General features: G+C 49.3%; 1 protein-coding gene and 1 long non-coding RNA gene across 5 annotated transcripts in view; one reads left to right on the top strand and one right to left on the bottom strand.

Moving 5' to 3' along the window:
• Positions 1–244: 244 nt before the first annotated feature.
• LOC115598738 lies at positions 245–5,374 on the bottom strand. Of its 2 annotated transcripts, none has more exons than XR_003987872.1 (3): positions 5,318–5,374; positions 2,787–3,043; positions 245–654 (listed from the first exon to the last, which is right to left on the bottom strand). It is a non-coding gene; the product is annotated as an uncharacterized LOC115598738 (long non-coding RNA). The 2 variants fall into 2 exon arrangements; XR_003987871.1 differs by lacking the exon at positions 245–654 and adding an exon at positions 1,334–1,368.
• NRF1 (nuclear respiratory factor 1) overlaps positions 5,127–24,483 on the top strand; it is a 96,016-nt gene continuing 76,659 nt past the window's right edge. For all 3 annotated transcript variants that reach the window (XM_030455738.1, XM_030455751.1, XM_030455745.1), the window contains exon 1: positions 5,127–5,304. The gene's annotated coding sequence lies outside the window, so the exon portion shown is untranslated. The remainder of the gene's footprint in view (positions 5,305–24,483) is intronic.

Genomic DNA, 24,483 nt, shown 5'->3' on the forward strand with positions numbered 1-24,483 from the left:
GCTGCAGGAACCACTGCCAGGAGCAGCTCTCCAGAATTATTTCATCTGTGTAGATTGTGGGGATTAGACAAATTATAACAGCTTTTCATCCCAGGAATCATCTCAAAACTCAGATTCAGTCTAATCTGACCCTGGAGAAGCTGTGGCAGCCAGAGCCTGATTGTGGCTACTTGGGACAAACTCATTGCACCATCCACATTCTCTCTTTTATTTTTTTTATTATTATTATTATTTTTATATATATAATCTGAGAAGGAAGAGGCCAAGCAATTGTGTCCATGATCTTCCCCATCAGTCTGCATCATCAACATTTAAAAACTGCTCAGTTCTGGGTACTTTGTTTACAGCATAGTGGGTGAATCAGTTCCTTTTCTCTCCTATAAGCTTCAGATGAGAATAAAAACTCTGTATGAAAGAAAAACAGATCCATCCATCTTCTTCCCCAATGATCCAAGAAGCCAAGTGGTTGGGATTCCACCTCTTCCATCACTTGCAGCACAAGAAGTGCCAACAGAAGTGCCAACAGGCAGCAGATGTTTTACCTCTGAGGCAGATGGAACATTTTGTGGCAAGCAGACCCTGAAGAGAATTGGTGCCAGGAATATGTTTTCTGCTGCACAGCCACAGCTCCCTCACCTCCAGATGCCAGAGACCCTTTGGATGCAGAAAGGTAAAAAACTCTCATTTGTTTTCATGTCTGTTGTCATAAAAAGCAGTGTGCCCAGGTGGCCAAGAAGGCCAATGGCATCCTGGGCTGGCTCAGGAAGAGCGTGGCCAGCAGGTCCAGGGAAGGGATTCTGCCCCTGTGCTCAGCTCTGGGGAGGCCACAGCTTGAGTCCTGTGTCCAGTTCTGGGCCCCTCAGCTCAGGAAGGAGATTGAGGTGCTGGAGCAGGTCCAAAGGAGGCAACTGGGCTGGTGAAGGGACTGGAGCACAGATCCTGTGAGGAGAGGCTGAGGGAGCTGGGGGTGTTGAGGCTGGAGAAGAGGAGGCTCAGGGGAGACCTCATCACTCTCTGCAACTCCCTGAAAGGAGGTTGGAGCCAGGGGGGGGGTCGGGGAGGTATCAGTGGGATAAGAGGGCTCGGACTAAAGAATTTTTTCCTAATATCCAACCTAAACCTCCCCTGGCAGAGCTTCAGCTCTGCCAGGGGAGGTTTAGGTTGGATATTAGGAAAGGATTCTTTGCAGAGAGGGTGATCAGACACTGGAATGCCCAGGGAAGTAGTGAATTCTCCGTGTCTGGAGATCTTTCCAAAGAGCCTGGATGTGGCACTGAGTGCCATGGGCTGGGAACTGCAGTGGGAGTGGATCAAGGGTTGGACTTGATGATCTCTGAGGTCCCTTCCAACCCAGCCAATTCTGTGATTCTATGAAAATAAGCAAGAGGCAGTGTTTTCAGGAAGTCCTAAAGCTACACCTGTGTTTCCAAAACACTTTTTAGAGAAATCCCCCTCCTGCCCACACTGCCTTAGCTGCTAGAAGCAATGTGTTGGGCTGACCTCAGCTGAGATGTTCTGAATAAGCACAAATCTAACCCCTTATCAAAGTCTTGTCTCTGGTTCTGGCCCCTAAAATAAAACTTTTTCACACTTGCAAACCTTCTGATTGTAACACAGCCACGTTTTCATGGAGGAGAAGTCTTCACTGGAGGCTCTTACTTGTGCACAGACCCTCTCATGGCACCTTGAAAACATGCAAAATCTGTCACCCAAGGCCAGTCCTGTCTGAGAGTCCAATCTGGCACTTTCAGGCCAGTCCTGTCTGAGAGTGTTGGCCAAAGCCCAACTTAACAACCCTGCTGGTAATAACCCCCTCACGTTACAAGACACCTAATTGACCCTGGCACACCCTTAAGCTTTGCTGTGCATCTTTTCCTAGACAATCCTTTCTTGCTACTCATCTGTCTTCTCCTTCTGTCCCAGAAGTCACCAACCAAGGACAAGGGGGTCTGCCAGAAGAGCCAGGACAGTCTTCTGACCTCCCTCTCACAGCAGCTGAGCTGCCAAGTTAATAACATTGTCCTTGCATTATCCCTTCTGGATTGTCTCTTCCCAGAGCCAGGATGTGGACAGGTAAACCCTTCAGGCACCAGAGCTCTCTTTCCCCATCGTGCATCATCAGTCCCCCCATCTCTGAATGCTGGATCTGCCATGTCCCAGCCAGTCCCTGGTGTGCCCATGGGTGTGCAGCCCAGGCTGCTGGTCCTCCTGCTGGCCATGCCTATGTTTGTGCTCACAATTAATCTTTTCCCAACCTTTTTCAGGTAGGATTATGAGTCTGGGACACAGCACTGTCTGGATCTCTGTAAGCCTGGGAAGTCTTGAACTGATATTCTGTTTTTTCATAGTTTGTTCATACTGGGAAACTCTCTGGAGGGAAGTTCTGGTACATCCCAAATGTCCATGCTGTTCCCTGTTAGAGTTCTGTGTGTGCTCTTCACATAACTCAGAGCAGTTTGAGTGGGGTGGGAAGAAAACCAGGATGTGTTAGCCCCAGTCCCAGCACCCTCAGCAGCTCTCAGCTCCTAAAGCTGTGCTTTCACAAACCCACGGGCTGCTCTGCCCATGCCAAGCTGACAGATAATGAAAAAATCCACCTGGATGGGACCCCGAGTCACTATGTCACCCATCCCTCACCCTGAGGCAGGAGCAACTCTACCTACAACATTCCTGAGTGGATATTTTGTCTAACCTGTTCTTAAAATCTCCAACAGGGGAGACTCCAGAGTGTCTGAAAACTCCTTCCTGCATTATCCCATTAAAAAATTGCCTTGTTAGTGGCTCACCTAAATCTGCCTCCTTTGTGATGTACCAAGAGGTGAACCTTCCTCCTGAGGAGATTCTGGGTCAGGGGGGGTTGTTCCTGTTGAGTGGCACAGTCCCAGATCTCAGTGCTTGTGGCCCTGCTCCAAAACTTCTGATCAGCAGCAGGGAATTCCTCTCCTGTCAGAGTCCACATCAGCTGCCTCCACACGTCTGCCTGCACTGGCAAGGCCCTCCCTGTCTTCTTGGAGCAGCAAGCCCCCAGAACACCTTCATGGCTCTGCAGAAAAAGCAACATTCATTTCAGCAACCCATCTAAACCATTATTGGGCCTTAATCCAGATTCTGTACCTACAGGAAGCCAAGGACAGAAATCCAAAGCACCCAAAACCCTGAGTGACTGAGTCTCTGAGGCTAAGATGCCACTGAAGGGAAGAGCAGAGCTGTTGTTTTCCCCACAGCATGCTGAGAGCATCCATGTAGCAGGAAAGATCCCCAAAAATGCAGGTGAGGAAGACAAGTGGCACTTGGTTTCCATTTCCTTGGGTAGAGTAGGGTCATCACTTCCTGCCCTACATCATCATCTACTTACTCCTGCTTTATTCAATTTGTAAAGAGAAATTAAAATTGCTGGCTGTGTTTCATTCCAGCTGTCAAGAGGGAAGTTTTTCTGTGTTTTTCTGTGTTTTCTGTACAAACCTGACTGTAAATCTGCAGTGCTAGGAGCTGGCAGTCCTTTTCCAAGGCTTGGCACTGCATACCCCAAGAGAACTTGTAAAATCCCAGTCGTGGATATAGTAACAATAAATTTATTTTTAATCAAATGACAAGGGGTTGGACCTAGATGATCTTTAATGTCCCTTTCAACCCAAACCATTCTCTGATTCTATGACATACCCATGGAAGAGGTTTTTACTAGGCATGGATGGGAGGCTGATGTCAAAGAAAACAATTACATGTATTTTACACCAACAAAAATAAATTTATTATGACTCAAGTGTACGTGTGCTGAATTCTTGATCCACTGGCTCTTTAGCTCAGAGCCCATAATAAACACCTAACATTTTTAATGAATAGTACTGAGAATTTTGCTTTCCAGGCTTTCTTAACTACCTTTTGTTAACTCTTCTATTACCCGTTCTCATTGCATTTTCTATGTCACCCTGTGGAGAAAACACCTTAAATTTAACAGCTTCAGTGCATCAGCCATTGTCACATCCTAAGACCCTCTCCTACAACACAGATTTACACCCATTTTTATTATTTCCTTCATTTCCCTTCCCCTCTGTTGTTTTCAACCTTTCTCCTTTACACTTCCAAGTTCCTCCTGAAAACCCAGGCTGTTTGGGGACAAGGGACAGCCTTCAAATGTGCACATCTCCCCCCAGAATAAGGTGGGATGGATATCCCAACAATATCTCAGCCCTAATTTGAGATATTTGCTTCTTACATCCTCAGGAACGCCCTCAGTGGGCCTGAAGCTGCTTCCTCAGTACCCATCCGATGGTCACAAAAGGAGCAGCTTTGTGGAACACGTTGATGTTCAGGGCAGAAAGCAGGGGGTCAGCTTGTTAATGGTTCCATCACCGTTTTTTTTACTCACAGAAGGGACACCCTGGGGTGAGACCAAGCTGTGTTTTTGGAGGAGATCCCACACAGGAGCCACAGCTGCTCCGAGCTGGCGGCCCTGCCAGGGAGCAGGCAAAGATTTATAGCTTTAAACAGATGGCCTCTCGCACACCCCCGTGCCCTCCTGATGTGTTATTTTTACCTCCTTTTTGTATTATTATTTATTTATTTTTTTTATAACCTAGATTAGCTCAAGATGGTTTCTCCATTCCTCAAACCACCAGGGCGGTGCACAGGCGGGAAAGCCGTATGCCCAGCAGGCAGGGATGGTTTTGAACTGTTTTTCTATAGGAAAAGAAAACCTAAACAAATCAAAACCAAACGGTGATCGGGCTCGCAGCCCACTGAGCCCCCAGGTCCCCCCGGCGCTGCCGTCTCCTCAGGGCTCTCCCGCCCGAATCCCCTTCACACCTCCTGCCCGAGAATGGCCGCGACCTCCCCAAGATGGCGGCCGCCCCCTCAGTCCCTCCCTCACGGCCGCCGGGGAAGATGCCCAGGGGGTCCCAGGGGGGGGACCGGCAGCTCTCAGACCTCCCCAGCACCGCACCGGGAGGGGCGCCCGCCCGTTCCCCGCCGCCTCCGCCTTTCCCCCTGCTCTCGACCTCCCGCTCATGGCCCCGCCGCGGCCCTTCGCCCTCCTCATCATGGCGGTGGCGCCGGGGTATGACGCCATACGTCCTCCTCCTCCTCCTCCTCCTCCTCCTCCTCCCCCCTCTCTCCCTCTCCCCCCCCCCGGCCTCCTCCTCCTCCCGCTGCCGCCGCTGCCGCCGCCGGTCCCCGCCTCTCCCGCTCGCCATTGCGGCGGCTCAGGCTGAGCCGCGCCGAATCCCCCCCCTCTCGGTTTCCCCTCCCCGGCCGCCGCCCGGCAGAGGCTTCCACGGCGCAGGTCCGCCGCAGCGCAGCCGCTCTGAGGTGAGTGTCCTACCGCGCAATCTCCCAACTCCTCCAGCCCCGGCGCAGCCGCAGCAACGCGGGGGCCCCCGCCGGCCGCTCAGGCACCCCCGGCTCCGGAGCTCCGCGCTTCCCCTCCCCTCGGCGGCGACGCGGGGTCGAACAGGCCGCGCTAGGCCCCGGCGCTGTGGGGAACGCGGACGCTCCCGCCCGGCGGCCGCCGGAGGAGCGGGGAGGGAAGGGGGCGGGGGGGGGGTGGCGGTGGTTGGCGGGGCGGCGGGGGCCTCACCCGGCGGCGGCCCGAGGGGAAGCTGGGGGGAAGCCGGGGGGAAGCTGGGGGGACCCAGCGGGAACTCAGCGGCCTCCCCCCGGGGAAAGGGAGAGCGGCGAAGGGAGGGAAGAGAAGGGAGGGGAGCAAAGGGAAGGGGCCTTGGGCCGCGCTGGGTGTTGCGGGAGGAGGTTGCGCTCCGGGCCCGCTGTCAGCCCGGGTCGCTCCGGGGAGGGAAGTTGGGTCTCGGCCGCAGCCATTTGCGGGGTTTTCTTTTGCCTCCTTCCTTTCCCCCTTCGGTTTTCTTTAAATCCTTCCCTCCCCCACACACCCCGTCCTTTTTATTTTATTTTTTTTATTTTCTGGGTTTCTTTTTTTTTTCCCTTTTTTCCCTTTTTTTTTTTTTTTTTCCTTTCTTGCTTCTTTTGTTTTATTTTTCTCCCTACTCCATTTTTGTTTTGTTTTGTTTAATTATTTTTTCCCTGCCTGCAAATGGATGCCTTGTACCAACGTCCTGGGCCAGCACTACCCTTTTGTACACGGAGTTAAGGAGCTGCTGGGAGCGCATTTAAATGCTGTTCAATCACACAAGCAGCGTTTTTATTTTTATTTTTTTTTCACCTCTGGTAGAGCCGAAAGCAGGATATAATCCCTGTTGCTTTGTTCTTGGGTTATACAACATCTGGTTCAGGACTGAGGTGCTCAGGACTTTCTTGCTGTAAATAATAATTACAGAAATCGTCTCCAAAGGCTTTCGTAGATGTACAGTTACTGCAGCTCAGCTTCCTTGCACCTTCAGATGATTTCCATAGCGTGGGGAGATATTTTCTGTGCAGCTCTTCAAGATTTGGATCTGCTTTATTTCTCCCCTCCCCCCCTCTGCTGGAGTTGTCTTTTGTTATTTCCAAAATTTAGCATTTTTATCTTAGGAAGGACAGTGCTGTTTGTTTGGTGGTGGTTTTTTTGGGTTTTTCCTCTAATTTCTTAGCCCTGTGGCTGTCCAGGTGCAGTTTTAGAGCCTCTTCCTGTGTGCTGGACACGGGCAGAGTATTTTCAGTCTTGTGGCTCTGTGCAGTCCTTATTTTTTACAGAGTTTTGTTGGTGACATCATGGCAACTTGTGTTCATCCTCACTTAGTGCTGCCTTCTGCCTCATCACAGCTGCTTCTTCCTTAAGTTGTCTGGAGCTTTTGAGAGCCCTGGTGTTGGGGGGAATTGGGCTGGAGAGAAATGATTCATCTTTTTAATGGAGATTTTCATGCTGAGGGTAAAGCAAGGAGCAGGAATTTGATTGGCATTGAGGGGAAGGAGGAAGTACCTGATGGTAACTTTGGAAAGGTCAGAATTATGTTAACTCTTTTGTTATAGGGTTTTAGCCTTGCCTGTGGTGGATACAGGTTATAGTGTAGTGTTTAATCAAACAACCTCCTAGGCTCATGTAATATCTGTGTTTATTCTTCTATAGAGCACCACGTTTGGTTTTTGTTGTATTTTGGGGTGTCACAGTTATTCTCCTGGAGTCCCACGGGGTTTATGTGCAGGTTTGACAGTGTGGGCTCCATCACACAGCAAAGTGGGGAAGCAAAACTCCTCCAGTTGGGGTTTTCTGCAGTTTTACAACTCCACAAAGCAGCATCTGCTCCTTGGCCAGTTGTGTGGCCCTGAGGGACGTGCAGGTGGTGTCAGTGGGATGGTTGTGTTTGTGCAAGGGAAGGGATTCTCCCCCTCTGCTCTGCTGAGACCCACCTGGAGCTCTGTGTCCAGTTGTGGAGTCCCCAACATCAGAAGGACACAGAGCTCCTGGAAGGTGTCCAGAGCAGAGCCACTCAAATGCTCAGAGGGCTGAGCACCTCCCTGGGAAGCCAGGCTGAGGGCTTGGGGTTGTTCAGCCTGGAGAAGAGGAGGCTCCCAGGTGAGCTTAGAGCAACCTTCCAATATCTGAAGGCGCTCCAAGAAAGCTGAGGGAGGGCTTTGGACATGGGGGGTAGGGAGAGGAGAAGGGAAATGGGTTAAAACTTGGAGAGAAAGGGGAGATTGAGGTTGGAGATGGGGAGGAAGTTCTTGAATGTGAGGGTGGGGAGAGCCTGGCCCAGGTTGTCCAAGGAAGTTGTGGCTGCCCCATCCCTGGCAGTGTCTCAGGTCAGGTTGGATGGGGCTTGGAGCCCCTGGGCTGGTGGGAGGTGTCCCTGCCCATGCAGGGGGTTGGGACTGGATGAGCTTTGAGGTCCCTTCCAACCCAAACCAGTCTGGGATTCTGTGACAATATGTTTTTGGGGTCTATCTCCAACTGAGCTATAAAAGCCCCAAGTGCTGTTCCAGGGAGTGTTTCAGAGCTGCACAAACCAGGGGCATTTGGATCTCCTTGCATCCAGTGTCCATCAGGATGCCCAAAGATGGGAGAACTTCAGTCCTTCCATCAGCTGATTTAAGTGACCCACTTGGGGGGTTCTGACCCTGCAGAAGGGGACAGGGCTGAAAGGACCCAGATGACAGAAACCTGACCCAAGCAGAGCCCTCACAGAGATTATCCTGGGGATAAATTTCCCAGGATTGCTGTGGCTGCGCCATCCCTGGCAGTGTCTCAGGTCAGGTTGGATGGGGCTTGGAGCCCCCTGGGCTGGTGGGAGGTGTCCCTGCCCATGCAGGGGGTTGGGACTGGATGAGCTTTGAGGTCCCTTCCAACCCAAACCATTCCATGATTGTTGGCAGCCTGAATAAAGCCAGTGTTTGTGTGAAGGCAATCTGATTTTTGGCACAGGGCAGGGAAATTGCTGCTTTTCTCTTGAATCAAAATCTTTGAACCCCATGAGCTTGTGGTGTTTCACTTCCTACCTGCTGTGCTGCTCAGTTACTCCTTTGGAGGTGACTTGGTCAGACCATGCTCTGTGTAGCCTTAAGTTGTCCTGCTGTCATGTGGATGTGGCCTGTGCCAGAGCACCAAACTCCTTGACCTCAGAAGGAAATAAGGCATCCTGGCCAAAACCAGCTCCACCAAGGAGAGTCCTTAGTGCTGCATTGGTCAGAGGTTTTCCTTCTTGGTAAAATGGAGAAAATGTGTGGCATGAGCTTATTCATAGAGGATTACCCTGCTGGGAGTGAAGGCCACTTGGCTTCTGAGTCAGGTTGGCCACACAGGGGCTCTGCAAACTGGAATATTTCACTTCAAACAATTGTCACAACTTCTCTGAGCAGAAGCCCCGTGGCTGCTCAGGAGCCCAGGTGTCAGCTTTCAGGTATTTTGGCATGAGGATTACTTCAAGTGTTGGAATTTCCTAATTTTCTGTTGCTCAGGAGTCTGAATCATCTTTTCTTAGACTTCAACCTGCCAGTTTCACTTCTGGCAAGCTCAAGCCTGGAAGATTTCAGTCTGCTAAGTGAAAATAAAGAACCACAAATGACTGCAGGAGCCCAGGTGGGAGCACTGGGGCTGCCTTTATTTTACATCTTCTAGGGTACAGCTTGTCAAACTTCATGCTCTGGGAATATTTCCATTCCTGCTTCCACTTGCTCTTCATTTAACAATTGAGGGAGGTTTCCATGCAGTTTCTTGAAGGTTTGGGGAGTTTGTTGTTTGGGTTTTGTTTTTTTTTTCCTTGCTCTCTTATCTGGCCAAGTGTCCTCTAGGAAGGAAGCAGAATGCAGCAACTGCCATGCCCCTGTATCCCTTTTACCAAGAAAATACATTTCAGGCTTTTATACACAAGAATGTTGCCTGCTGTCAGTAGAAGTCAGCTTGTGTGGATGATTTTTAATGCAAAAAGGACTCTAAAACTTGGCTCTAGGCTCTGTCTTCCTGCTCTTTCTGAAATCTGTAGGGAAAAAAATAGTATTTAATATTTTTTGTATTACTGATTACCCAGTGCTTGAGTTACTTAATAAAATAATCTAAAATACACCCTCTGGTCTTCTTGAGTAACTTCTGCTGCGTGGTGGGGATCTTCCTTTTACTTGGTAATAGTTACAGTAGTAGAAAGCTGGAACCTGGAGTTGTCTTGGCACTTGAAGCAGATACTTGTGCTACACGTGGCTCTCAAATGAACTTCATTAACTCCTTGGTATGTAGCCATTTGTTAAGCAAGCTGATCTAAAATTAGGGCTGGCTCCAACCAATTGTAAATCAAAATTCAGGGGAAAAGTTTCCATTTCCTCCAGTTTTAGTTTTCACACCAGGTTCAGAGCTCTGCTGTGTTTTGTGCTCTTCTTGCTGGAAGTCTCATCAACCACTCCTGAGGAAAGGAGTCAGTGGCATGGAGTCTTCATGAATTCTGGGCACTGGGGCAACATTTCTCAGTGTTTGAAACCATTTCTTAGGCTTTTGGATGCAGTTGCTTGTTAGAGGATCAGTTTTCTCCCATTCCCAGTGCACACATCACTTTGTCCCATGCTTTGGGGAGTGAATTTGTGTCTCAGCTTGTTTTGCATGTGAATTTACCCCCAGGTAAGCATATCCCCTGCATTTCAAGTATTTAAAAACCAGAAAATGCTGAGTGTTGCTGATATCTTTCTTTGTTTTTTTTCTTTTTTCCACCCAAAAATTAAGCTGTCATTGCTTTCCAACAGAAAGGGAGCACAGTTGGCAGTGGAGTGTGGAGAAAGGTTTTAGGGTACAGAGCTGTGTGAGCTGCCAGGGCTTTGGACAAGAGGTGACAGGAACTTCTCTCCAGGCTAAACCTGGGCCATCCAGGCACCATCCTGCTCAGGGGAGAATCCAGTTCTGTTCTGTAGCCTCTGCAGCAGTTGCAACGAGTTCAGTATTTGCAGCATTTAGCACATTTTGGCCTTGCTGTCTTTGCTTTGTCTCAAAAACTAGTGGGAGTGAATCACTTGGACAGTCCTAATGGGAATCAGGGAATGGCTGAGGCTGGAAGGGACCTTGGGGGTCATCTCCAAGCTCCCTGCATGCCCAGGGACACCTCCCATCAGCCCAGGGTGCTCCAAGCCCCATCCAACCTGACCTGAGACACTGCCAGGGATGGGGCAGCCACAACTTCCTTGGACAACCTGGGCCAGGCTCTCCCCACCCTCAAATTCAAGAATTTCCTCCCCATCTCCAACCTCAATCTCCCCTTTCTCTCCAAGTTTTAACCCATTTCCCTTCTCCTCTCCCTACCCCCCCGTGTCCAAAGCCCTCCCCCAGCTTTCTCGGAACCCCTTCAGATACTGGAAGGTTGCTCTAAGGTCACCTGGGAACCTCCTCCAGGCTGAACAACCCCAAGCCCTCAGCCTGGCTTCCCAGGGAGGTGCTCAGCCCTCTGAGCATTTGAGTGGCTCTAAATAAGGCTTAGAAATGAGGGTGTTCAGATCCAGGACTTCTCCATAGTTTTTTAAGTGACTTCCACACCCTGGGAAAAGCAGGTTGGCTCCACTTGGACACCACACTCATGCCTGGGAATCCCAGAATGGTTGAGGTGGGAAGGGAGCTCAGAGCTCATCTCCTCCAAGCTCCATGCCCAGGGACACCTCTCATCCAGCCCAGGTTGCTCCAAGCCTCATCCAACCTGGCCTTGAACACCTCCAGGGAGGGGGCAGCCACAACTTCTCTGGGCAATCTGTTCCAGAGTCTCAGCACCCTCCTCCTGAAGAACTTCTTCCTAAGCTCCAGCCTGAACCTCTTCTCCTGCACTTTCAAACCATTTCCCCTTCTCCTAGCACTGGACACTCTTCTGAAAAGTCCCTCTGCAGCCTTCCTGGAGGTTCCCTTCAGGGATTGGGGGGCAGCTCTAAGGTCCCCCTGGAGTCTCAACACTCCCAGCTCCTCAGCCTCTCCTCATGGCAGAGCTGCTCCAGCCCCTGGATCATCTTTGTGGCCTCCTCTGGACTTGTTTCCCACCCCCTTCCCCAGCTCCATTCCCTTCTCTGGACACTCTCCAGCCCCTCAATGTCCTCCTGGTCATGAGGAGCCCAGAACTGACCCCAGGACTGGAGGTGAAATGTTTGGCTCTGCTCTCACAGCCATTTCTGGGGGATCCCTGAGGGACTGAGCACACCCATGGAGCAGCACTGCCAGGTGCAGGCAGGACCACATCAGAATTTCAGTTGGTTTCTCAGGGCTGAACATCTGAGGTGCTGCCCCTGCAGAGCAAGGAGCTCTGGCTCAAGGCCCCTTTTCATTGACTTCCCTTCAGGAGAAGGTGCAGCAGCAGCTTTCCTACTTCCAGGTAACTTCACCTTATGGAGAACAGAAAAATCAGCTCTCAAATGCTGAGCCCAAACCAACCAAGGTCTGTAAAGCTCCAAGGTCCCCCTCTCCAGGCTGAACAATCCCAGCTCCTCAGCCTCTCCTCCTGGCAGAGCTGCTCCAGCCCCTGGATCATCTTTGTGGCCTCCTCTGGGTTGTCTGGAGTAATTTGTCCCCAGGCAATGCCAATTCTTTCCAGGAGACCTCAGAGCCTTTTGGAAATAGAGTTTAAAAGCAGGAGCAGAGCTTGTGTTCCCCCCAGCACTGTTGGTAAAGGGGGAGCTGGGAGAAGGTGGCCAAGTAATTCAGTAATCCCTGCTTGGCTGGGGAGCTCTCCTGATGCTTTAGGCCTTGTGGGCAGGACTTGTGGTTTTGTTGTGGATGATTTGCCTGCCAAACTCCTTCCAAGCAGGAGTCCCTTCTCCTGACAGATAGAAAATGGGGAGGTGGAGGCTATCTTTGGGGGAGCACGTAGGAGAGTGAGAGGCATCCTGATGCACACTGACGTTTTGGTGTCAATGAAATGCCCCAGGTTTGGACCTCTTAAGAAAGATGTAGGTGTACTCTTAGGGTGCTGATGCTGGAAGGTGTATCCTGAGCATTTGGAACTCCAGCATCTCCTTTTCTTCTTGTTTTTCATCCTTTTCCTCAGAGGCCATGCTGCTTTCTGTGGGCAGCAGATCCTATTTTGGTGCTGGGGGTGAGGTGTGTTCTGCCCTTGGTACTGGGCTCTGAGCTGCTGCTTCTTGTATGATTTTTGTGGGGTGTTGATTACTTTCTGCCCCTGTGAGGGGTTGTGTAAGGCAGATGTGTGAATTTTTTAGCTGTTTGTTCTGTGTGCTGCCTCTCTTGCCTATAAATAATAAATGGATTGCTCAGATGCTGCAGACTGATAGTGACTTGGAGGGTAACTCAGCCTCTTCAGTCCCATCCCAAACTCCATCTGGCTTCAAATACATAAGCAGGAAAACATCAAAACTACATTTTCATTTATAAAGCACACTTCATGCTTGTCACCAATAGGACCAAGAAATGGAATCCCAAAGAAACTTGAGTCCCTCCCACTGTTTATGTCATCACCATCTTATTAAAGTAATCAAACAGAGTTAACTTTGAGGCTTGGGAAACTTCCCAATAGTCTGGGTCAAACATACTTACAAGACCACACCCCCCCCAGAGCCTCCAAGCTTTATTTATGTTGCAACATCCTCTACAGAGGAATGGTGTGTAAATGAATTCTTTTCCCCATGCATTTATTTTTGGCATCAGCCATTAAGAGTCTCCTGCTGCTGCTTCTGCAGCCTCTTTCTTGGGCACCAAGAGAAGTCTTTAACTCTTGGTTCCCCTTTTGAAAAAGAAGGGGCTTCAAATAAGTGCTTCTCCCTTTCCTCACTAGACAGAGTTGGCTGATTTGAAGCTCTTCTGTTTGGGGTTTTTTTTTTCTGTGGTGTTTGGATTTATTTTTTTTTTCAGGCTTATTATTTCTGCATCAGGAGTGTGCATGGCAATTTGCAGGTAAATCAGTAAATTGGGTCTCTTGCTCCAGAAAGCAGTGGTCTGTTTCTGTGACAGCTCTAAGACTTAAACCTTGATAATCAGAAGCATGTGTAGATGGAGGTGAAGTAGTGGGAGAAACATCTGGAGTACAAAATGCAGCTGCAACCCCCAGTTTGTGGCACCATTTCCACTGCACAATCCTCTGTTTTCAACTCCAGGGTTGTGCCTTGCAGGAGCTCTGAAAACTGCTGAGTTCCCACAGGATTTCTGTCTTGTTCTGTGGATTCCAAGCAGGAAAAGCCCCATTTGAGCCCTGACTTCAGGTGGTTCAGGACTGGAAAACCATGATGGCTCCAGCTGGGATGTTCTCGATGTATGGGGGGAGTTTGAAACTTGGGTGGAGTCAAAGCCATACTCTGACCTCTGCTCCTTCCAGACTAAGAAGGAAATATCTGTGCTTAGCTGTGTGTGTGATTGTCCTACCCCTGCTTCATCTTTTAATGAAATCCTTGGGTTTTGAGTTTATTTTTGCCCAAGTGGAGAAGAGCTGAGTACCAGGAGAGCACAGTGACCTGCTGAACAAGCTCTTGGTCAATTCTGGAGAGAAAAATACTTGAACCAGCATTGAAATCCAGTGTGCAGGTACTTAAGACTTAAATAACTCACAAACAAATCTCTTTGGGCTGGTTGGGCTGTGGATGCACTTTTTTTTTTTCCCCCCAGAAAAGGCAAAGCTTAACCCTGCAGAATACACAGCTGCAAACATAACCTGCTGGATTTTCTGTGCCTGGTGCTTTGTTTCCAGAGGGGACACTTTCCCTTTTCCTGGTCTTTGCTCCTAAGTTCCCAGTGGTTTTTCTGAGCAGTTTTTCTTCCTCATCCAATCTTTTACAGAGCAGGGAAGCAGCCAAGTTCTTGAACCACAGGAAAGCATTGGGAAGGATCCTGTCCTTTCCATTCCTTTCCCCCAGTTCCAGGTGCTCAGGGGATGAGTTATCCCATTTTTCAGTGGCACTGAACCCAACCTCTGTACTCAGTCACCTCAAATGCCCTGAAGGGCACCACAGAGTAACCTGAGATAGTTCTCATGAGCCTGGAGGAGAATCCTCCAATTCATCCTGGTGTGAATGCAGGCAGTGTAGGTGACATCTGATGCTGTCTGCAGCCCTGTGAATGCACAACAACTGTAGGAAAAAAAAAAGAAACCCAACCAAAAATTAGATAGAACAAGATCTTGAAAACAAATGCTGTCCCTGGTGTGTATTTTCCCTATAGGATTTTATTTTTCTTTCTAAAGCCAGCATGGCCTGAATTCCTCATCTTCTTGTTTGCTCACAACCTAGAGGGCTTTAGTATGCATTGCAGGAGCAGAGGGCAAATGAAAGGCTAAAATTACAGATCTACAAAAGGAGAGATTTAATAATTTCTTTTTTAATATTTTTTTTTTTATTTGTGGCCTACAATGGGAGAGGTGATTCTGTCCCTTTGCTCTAAGACCTCACCTGGAGCACTGCATCCAGCAGTGAATATGGGAAAGGAAGCCCCCAGTACAGAAAGGACATGGAGCTGATGGAGTGAGACCAGAGGAGGACCAGGAAAATGCTCAGGGAGCTGGAACAGCTTCTCCAAAGCCAGGAGGGAGCTGGGGTTGTTCAACCTGGAGATGAGAAGGCTCCAGGGAGGCCTAAGAGTGACCTTGTGGTGTCTGAAGAGGCTACAGGAAGGGTGGAGAGGGACTGTGTGCAAGGGCCTGGAGGGATAGGATGAGGGGAAATGGGTTTAAATTACAGAAAAATAGATTTAGACTGGATGTTAGGAAGAAGTTCTTTACCTGGAGGGAAGTGGAACAATGGAAGAGGTTGCCCAGGGAGGTGGTTGAGGCCTCATCCCTGGAGATGTTCAAGGTGAGGCTTGAGGAGGCTCTGAGCATCCTGACCTGGTTGGGGGTGTCCCTGCTGACTGCAGGGGTTGGACTGGGTGACCTTGAGAGGTCCCTTCCAACCCAAATCATTCCATGATTCAATGCAGCTCATCCCTCAGTCCCTCCCCTGACTGCACACACAGGGTCAGTGCCTTCTCCATCCACCACCCCTCCTAAGAGCAGCTGCAGCCATCCCAGGGAAACTCATCTGGCTTTAGGATCAACCACACTGCCCTAAGTATCTCCCTGGAGACTTCATCACCAACAACCATCGAGGAGGGGTGGGCCAGGCTTGGCATTTTAGGGTGAAAGATAATGAAGTGTGATTAGGGCTGTGCCACCTCCCTTTCCCATATCCTACTCTGGTTGAGTTCAGGTGATGGAAGGACAAAGCCCTTAAGGTGATCCAGGACCTGGAGGGTGCCTACAAAAAGATGGAGAGGGAGTTTTTGTAAGGCCATGGAGTGACAGGATGAAGGAGAAAGGATTCAAGGTGCAGGAGGGGAGATGGAGAGGAGATCCTGGGGAAAAATTCTTTGGTGTGAGGGTGGTGAGACCTTGGCTCTGGGTGGTGAGATGGCTGCCCCATCCCTGGCAGTGTCTCAGGTCAGGTTGGATGGGGCTTGGTGGGATGGGAGGTGTCCCTGCCCATGCAGGGGGGTTGGGACTGGATGAGCTTTGAGGTCCCTTGCAAACCATTCCATGATCCATCTAGCCAAGATTGAACTCATCTGCCCTTGTCCATGCTGGACATGATGGTTACCATGCTACTTCACTCCTCAGTCTGGATGAGGCCATGGTGTGTCCCATCACCATCCTCTTGCTCCAATCCTTGAGTAAACCAGACTTCTCTCTGTTTTCCTGCAGCACAGCCACTAATCCCCCCTCTCTCTCCCTCTCTCTCTCGATAAAAGAGGATTAAATCTGGGAACATTTGCACCTTCCTGCAGCCAGCTGGGACTGCTCTCTGTCTTTCAGGCCATAATCCTGTCAGGGCCAGGGCTGTTGTGCAGTGCCAGGAATGCTGTTGGTCCTCAGCAAAGAGCAGCTCTCTGGGCAGTTTTGCTTATTGGGTTGGTAATTAAAATCCCACTTTGCTTGTTAATTGAAAAAGCTGTTATCAAAGGGATGGCAACCTCACCCTCACACCATTCAGGTGACTTCAGGGTTCTGTCCAGAAAGGAGAATAATTGAAATTGGGATTTTTGTGTGGTTCTTGGAATAATTCACAGAAATCACAGGAAGTTAGGAGTTGGAAAGGACCTCAAGAGATCATCAAGTCCAACCCCCCAGCAGGATCCCCCAGGAACACATCCAGGAGGGTTTGAAAAGGCTCCAGAGGAGGAGACTCCACAACCTCTCTGGGCAGCCTGGGCCAGGGGTCCCTCAGCCTTACACTGCCCAGGTGGCCAAGAAGGCCAATGGCATCCTGGGCTGGCTCAGGAACAGCGTGGCCAGCAGGTCCAGGGAAGGGATTCTGCCCCTGTGCTCAGCTCTGGGGAGGCCACAGCTTGAGTCCTGTGTCCAGTTCTGGGCCCCTCAGCCCCTCAGGAAGGAGATTGAGGTGCTGGAGCAGGTCCAGAGAAGAGCAAGGAGGCTGTGAAGGGATCCAGCAGAATTGCTGTGAGGAAGGGCTGAGGGAGCTGGGGGTGTTGAGGCTGGAGAAGAGGAGGCTCAGGGGAGACCTCATCACTCTCTGCAACTCCCTGAAAGGAGGTTGGAGCCAGGGGGGGGTTGGTCTCTTTTCCCAGGCAACTCTCAGCAAGACAAGAGGGCAGGGTCTCAAGTTGTGCCAGGGGAGGTTTAGGTTGGAGATGAGAAAGAATTTCTTTCTGGAGAGGGTGATCAGGCATTGGAATGGGCTGCCCAGGGAAGTAGTGGATTCTCCGTGTCTGGAGCTATTTCCAAAGAGCCTGGATGTGGCACTGAGTGCCATGGGCTGGGAACTGCAGTGGGAGTGGATCAAGGGTTGGACTTGATGATCTCTGAGGTCCCTTCCAACCCAGCCAATTCTATAATTCTATGATTTATGTGGAACCTCCTGTGCTCCAGCTTGTACCCCCTGCCCTTTGTCCTATCCCTGGGAAGAGCCTGGCTCCATCCTCCTGACACTCACCATTTATGTATTTATAAACATAAATAAGCTCACTCCCTCCATCCCCAGCTCCCTCAGCCTTTCCTCACCAGGAGATGTTCCACTCCACCTTGGTGCCTCTGCCCTGGACTCTCTCCAGCACTTCCCTGTCCTTCTGGAACTGAGGAGCCCAGAACTGGACACAATATTCCAGATGTGTCAGAGCAGAGGAGGAGGAGAACTTCTCTCAACCTCCTACCCACCCCTTTCTAATACTCCCCAGGTGCCATTGGCCTTCTTGGCCACCAGGACACATTTTTGGCTCATGCTCAGCACTCCCAGGTCCTTTTCCCCTTTGCTGCTCTCCAGCAGCTCAGTCCCCACCCTGTACTGGTACCTGGGGTTGTTCTTTCCCTTGTTCTTCCCTACACTTGCCCTTGTTGTAATTCTCATGTAAGTATTATCTTTGAGAATGCCATTTATCCTTTATCTGCTTCCTAGACTCCCATCAAACTACACATCCTGCAAAACCTTGCATTTACTACTTACATCCTGCAAAAAAAAAAATAAATAATTAGGGAAGAAAGTTCTTCCCCAGGAGTTCCTGGTGAGGTGGAGTCCCCTCTGCAGATCTCATCCCAAGTGCTTCACATGAAACCTGCAGAGCCTGGGGGAAGGCACAGGAATGCTAAATGAGAATTCCACTCCAAGCTTGACAACTTTTTGGTGTAGTTTGACTTCCAGGTTTGGATTACACTCGCTGGCTGCCACTGGGCTGTGGTGCTGTGACCTTTCCTGGGGATCTCAGAAGATGTGCTAACCCTTTTCTAACCTTTCTTCTCAGTGTCTTCATGGGGAGGTTTGATTCTCTGTGGTACTTTCTGGGGTTTTGGTTTGGTTTGGGTTTGGTTGGTTGGTTCTTTTGTTTGGGTTTTTTTCTGTATGTTATGGGAATTGCTTAAAATTTGGGAAAAAAAGAAAAGGTTTAAAAAAATAGAATCCTTCTGCATGGACATGCTGTGCTTTCCTTTTGAACTCCCACTTCTTTCATTGAGGCAGCTGAAGAAAATCTGCTTTGCTTCCCAGTCAAACCTGGGTCAGGTCATGGGGTAGTTTAAAACTGGGTTTGGTTTGTTTGTTTTTATGTCCTGGAGAGCTTCCTGTTCCCTCTGATGCTGCTTCTGCTTTCTGCTTGCCCGGGCAGGAGGGAGACCAAGTATCTGCTCCTCACTCACCACCACCTTCATGCCAAAGCCCAGAAAGAGTTTTCAAGTAGAAAGCACCCCATGCTCACAGCCCCCACCCTTCTGCTGCTGGTTGGTTGGTGCTAAATAGATGAATAATAATAAATGAATAATAATAAATGAATAAATAGATGAAATTAAGCTGCAAAAGGGACTTTGCAAATGGCATCACACCTCCTGAAATGCATATCCTGTCACATCCCCAAGTGGTGGCTTTCAGCAGCAAGTAGGTTTTGTGCTGAATAAATCCATGTCAAATCCTCTTTGTTTCTTTTCCAGACTTTCTGCACTTGGAGTTTTTCCTTCAGGGTGATGTGTTTGCTCCTTTATGTGACATGCTGATAGAAAAAGCACTTCTAAGTGACCTGCCCCCAATTTAGTTCTGCTCTGGCATGGGGCTTGGACTCAGTGACCTTCAGAGGTCCCTTCCAACACTGTGATTCTATGAAAAGAAGTTGGATTTGGTTTTGTTTCCCTGAATTAATTTTATTTTAGGTCTTCTCAGGCTGAGGTTGGTAGCACAGGGGATTTTTTTCTTCTCCATCCTAATTCAAAGGATGATGAGACTGGTGTGATGCTTAGGAGGATGCTGTGGAACAGGAGCAGGTTTGTGTAGTTCTTCTTGGTGCTTCTTGGCTGGCACGTGGTGATTGTCCCCATGTCACTCTGAGCCAGCCTGAAATGAGGTATTTGCTTCGATCTTGGTAGAGAAAATGTGTCTTCTCCTCCTGGTGATGTCTTAAGTGCCAGAAACTCATCTGAAAAATGTTGCCTGACTTCCAGAGTAACTGAGGCTTCACCAGGGAAAAGCCATTCCTTGTTTTTTTTTGTTGGATGGAGGTGGAATCCAGCAAATCCTCTCTGTGAGGAAGAGAAGAGTTTTTGCACAGCCATGGGAAAATTGGATCTTTGGATTTAAGTGTGTGTTTTAAATAAGTTGTGATAATAATGAAGATATTAGTCATTATAATAGATATAAAAATATGTATATTATATATACATTCATTATTATTCAACATCAGAAGGACACAGAGCTCCTGGAAGGTGTCCAGAGCAGAGCCACTCAAATGCTCAGAGGGCTGAGCACCTCCCTGGGAAGCCAGGCTGAGGGCTTGGGGTTGTTCAGCCTGGAGAAGAGGAGGCTCCCAGGTGAGCTTAGAGCAACCTTCCAATATCTGAAGGGGCTCCAAGAAAGCTGGGGGAGGGCTTTGGACACGGGGGGGTAGGGAGAGGAGAAGGGAAATGGGTTAAAACTTGGAGAGAAAGGGGAGATTGAGGTTGGAGATGGGGAGGAACTTCTTGAATTTGAGGGTGGGGAGAGCCTGGCCCAGGTTGTCCAAGGAAGTTGTGGCTGCCCCATCCCTGGCAGTGTCTCAGGTCAGGTTGGATGGGGCTTGGAGCAGCCTGGGCTGGTGGGAGGTGTCCCTGCCCATGCAGGGGGTTGGGACTGGATGAGCTTTGAGGTCCCTTCCAACCCAAACCCTTCTGGGATTCTTTGATTAATGAGTCTGATCCCTGAGGAATGGCTTTGTTTCCTTATCAAACCCACAGTGGGAATTCCCTCTAGGCACAGTTTTGTCCAAGAACAGCATCAACAAACATTTACCCAGTGAGGATGCCATTGCCACCTGAGAGTTTGCCATCATGGCAAGAGCTGATCCTCTGCTCCTGAGTGTCCTTGTGTCCTGATCCTCCTAGTGTCCAGTGCTAGGAGAAGGGGAAATGGTTTGAAAGTGCAGGAGAAGAGGTTCAGCCTGGAGCTTAGGAAGAAGTTCTTCAGGAGGAGGGTGCTGAGACTCTGGAACAGATTGCCCAGAGAAGTTGTGGCTGCCCCCTCCCTGGAGGTGTTCAAGGCCAGGTTGGATGAGGCTTGGAGCAACCTGGGCTGGATGAGAGGTGTCCCTGGGCATGGCAGGGAGTTTGGAGATGGTCTACAAGGTCCCTTCCCACATACGCTGCCCATGGAGGAAGGACCAGGAGAAGGTCTGGCTCTTGCTTGTTGGGGCAGAGCTGAGTGATGGGAGCTGGGGAGATTTGGGAGATTTCCTCTGTGCTTTCCATTGCAAGTTGAAGCCAGTGCAGTTGCAGTTGGCTGGTGCAGCCCTCCTGCTATCTCAGATTTCACCTGGAAGTGGTTTCTTATCAGCAGCATCAGGAAATGCTGCAGCAAGCTCTGCACCCTGTGAGGCAGGCATGGCTTCTGGCTGGACATCTCTGCAGGAGATGGGGCTCCCAAGTACAAACCCAACAGTGATCCCAGATGGAGGAGAAACCCAAGGGGACAGCACCAAGCCAAGGCTGGCATCCTCTCCTCTCTTAGAGGTTGTCCTCTGTCCTCCTCTCCACTGGAATTTGGGAGCTCAGACCATCTCAGGAGCCCAACTGGACCCTTGCAATGAGGACAGGCAGGAGTTGAGCAGAACTAAAAAGGTTTGGTGTGAACACCAAGGATTTCAGGCATGGCTCCTGATGAAAACCTCTTGGTTTGTGTTGTTTCTGAGTGAGTTTAGTTCCTCATTGTTGGTAGAATCACTGAAATCTGAGCACAAAGCTGCTGCATCAGGATGTATGTACTTGCTTTTAAAAATATAGAGAGGGCTTTGTGCCAGAATAGCAAAAAGGAATTTTTAAATTCCTTTAACCAGTGATTTTTAAAGGTATAATTACACTGAAAATGGGTTTCCTTTTATTTATGGCAAATGAATAATTTCTCCCTGGATGAGTTTTCACTTAGGAATTATTCCTGGCTGCCTTCTGCAGGGAATTTGGGATTTATATCTAGACATACAGCTGAAAGTTGGAAATCATTTTTTTTTTAATTAAAACATTCCTAGGTACCAAATGTGTAGGAAGGGCTTTTTAATCTGATGGAGCACATGAAGGATGCAGCCTAATTAACTGAAAAAACTCCTTCCCATCACACCAGCCTGGATCATCAAAGGTATTTTAGATTCCTCCCTCTGAGGAGATGACACCAGTGCTGGTGGTGGCTGTTGGAGCTGTTGGAGCCTCAAAGAGTTGGGAATTCTTAAAATAAATCAAGGTGGTGTGGTCTGAGTGAGGAGGGCAGCTCAGAGGGACAGATACTTGGACATTAGGAAGAAATTCTTCATTCTGAGAGTGGTGAGACATAGAAAAACTTGCTCAGAGATGCTGTGGTTGCCTTATTCCTGACATTCCTGCCAAGTAGTGATGGGAATAGGAGGAATGGATTCAAATTAGAGGAGGGGAGCTTGAGATTGGAAGTTAGGAAGAAGTTCTTCCCCATGAGGGTGGTGAGAGACTGGAGCAGGTTGCCCAGGGAGGTGGTGGAAGCCCCATCCCTGGAGGTTTTTAAGGTTGGATGAGGGTTGGAGCCACCTGGGCTGTGGGAGGTGTCCCTGCCCATGACAGGGGGTTGGAATTGAATGATCCTAAAGGTCCCTTTCAACCCTGAAAATTCTATGATTTTATGATGTTGCTGAAGGTCAGGTTGGATGGGGCTTGGAGCACCCTGGGCTGGTGGGAGGTGTCCCTGCCCATGCAGGGAGTTGGAACTGGATGAGCTTTGAGGTCCCTTCCAACCCAAACCATTCCATGATTCTATGACAATATGTTTTTGGGGTCTATCTCCAATTGAGCTATAAAAGCCCCAAGTGCTGTTCCAGGGAGTGTTTCAGAGCTGCACAAACCAGGGGCATTTGGATCTCCTTGCATCCAGTGTCCATCAGGATGCCCAAAGATGGGAGAGCTTCAGTCCTTCCATCAGCTGATTTAACTGACCCACTTGGGGGGTTCTGACCCTGCAGAAGGGGACAGGGCTGAAAGGACCCAGATGACAGAAACCTGACCCAAGCACAGCCCTCACACAGATTATCCTGGGGATAAATTTCCCAGGATTGCTGTGGCTGCCCCATCCCTGGCAGTGTCTCAGGTCAGGTTGGATGGGGCTTGGAGCACCCTGGGCTGGTGGGAGGTGTCCCTGCCCATGCAGGGGGTTGGGACTGGAGGAGCTTTGAGGTCCCTTCCAACCCAAACCATTCCATGATTCCCAGAGCTGTCCACAGAGTCCTTCATATTGGCTAACAAGAAATGAGCTTTAATTCAACTCACAAAGCCCCAAGGAAAACCCAAATTATTTCTAAAGATAAATTGGGCAGCACAATTAAGAGGCCCCTTCCAACCCAAACCATTCTGTGCTCTGATTCTCTGACACTTCTCTCTGTCACCACCAGCATCTTTACAGCTTCCTCTGTCACCCTCTGCTCCTGCCACACTGCAGTGGTCAAAGGGTTGGGGACAAGGAGGGATCCCCAGCATCACTTCAGAAGTTAAAGAAGAAGGATAAGGGGTGGCTCCCCTCTGAACTAGGGGATGGGGAAGCACAAACTGAACAGCAGAAAGCTTTAACCTGTTCAAGAGGCCCCTTTCTTAGCAGAGCTGCTGCTCTCCATGGCTGAACAGCACTGGATTGCTGCAAGGAGGGGCTCAGAGCCACCCCACAGACCCCCCCGGAGCTGCTACAGAGGAATTAACACCCCTGGATCACAGAAGCCCTGGTGACTTAACTCCCCACAATCCCTTCCCAGAACAAAAGAACCAGTGTGATGTCTGTTGTTTAATGCAAAGCAAATGATTTCTTTACAGGGGAGCCTTGAATCCATTATGGGCACATTAAACTCCAGATGCTTGTGGAGGTCAGAAAAAGAGTGGAAGAAAAGGAGGAGGTGTTGCAGGTTTTCTTGAAAAAACTCCACTCTCCAAGTGGGGAGAAGCATTTCCTTGAAATCAGAACTATGAGGAGGGTGTCCAGCTTGACTGATGAGACAGAATATCTTTTATTTTTATATATATATATATATATATTCTTTTTTTTTATACTATTCTTGAGACTGTTGTGTAGTGCCAGATTCCTACGTGCTGAGTTCCTGAGTGGAGCAGGGTTATTGGTAAGGAGCTGGTGGTGATTTTACTGAGGGGATCAAACAGAAAGTGGGTTGGGGAAGGAAAAAAAAAAAAAAGGGGGGGGGGTGTTTCTATTCCTTTGAAAGGAATTAGAAAATGAAGCAGAATGTTTATTCTGGAGAGCAGACATGTAGCATTGGTCCTTCATGTGGGTCCTCCAAATGACTTAATTTAAGGTTGCTCCAAGCCCCATCCAACCCCTTCAACACCTCAAAGGATGGGGGCAACCTGGGCCAGGGGCTCAGCACCCTCACCCCAAAGAATTTCTTCCTAATTTCTGATCTCAATTTACCCTCTTTTCATTCTTTTTCAATTTTTATTGTTGGGACTCGTTGGAACTTGCTGATCTGAAAGGTCTTTTCCATCCAGAACAATTCTGGGGTTTAAAACCTCTGCCCTTGTGTTCCCCCAAGGTCCCTTCCATGGAGCAGCTGCTTTAAAGTAAGGTCTTTGGGCAGGGTTTCAGGTGAATTTGGCATTGGGGTTGTAAAAATGGCCACATATTTAAAATGCCAAGAGATAAATGAGATGTTCCTCTGAAGTCAAACTGCTTCAGTAGTCCAAAGGAGAAAAATAAGTCCAGGTCCTGACTGTGTAAGAGTTTTTCCAGTCATGCTGGTGTCTCTCTTGGGTTTTTTTTCTAGTGTGGGCATTTTATTTTTGGCTCAACCAAGTAGTGGTGGGAGAGGACAAGTTCATAGAATCATAGAATTAGCCGAGTTGGAAGGGACCTCAGAGATCATCTAGTCCAACCCTTGACCCACCGGAGCAGTTGCTAGACCATGGCACTGAGTGCCACATCCAGTCTCTTTTTAAATGTCTCCAGGGACGGAGAATCTACCACCTCACCGGGCAGTCCATTCCATAGCCTGATCACCCTCTCCGTGAAGAAATTCTTTCTAATATCTAACCTAAACCTCCCCTGGCACAACTTAAGACTGTGTCCTCTTGTCTTGTTGAAGGTCGTCTGTGAAAAGAGTCCAGTTCCCACCTCGCTACAGCCTCCTTTCAGGTAGTTGTAGACAGCAATGAGGTCTCCCCTGAGCCTCCTCTTCTTCAGGCTGAACAGCCCCAG

Source organism: Calypte anna, chromosome 1 (assembly GCF_003957555.1).
Source record: "Calypte anna isolate BGI_N300 chromosome 1, bCalAnn1_v1.p, whole genome shotgun sequence".
Classification (NCBI taxonomy): Eukaryota; Metazoa; Chordata; class Aves; order Apodiformes; family Trochilidae; genus Calypte; species Calypte anna.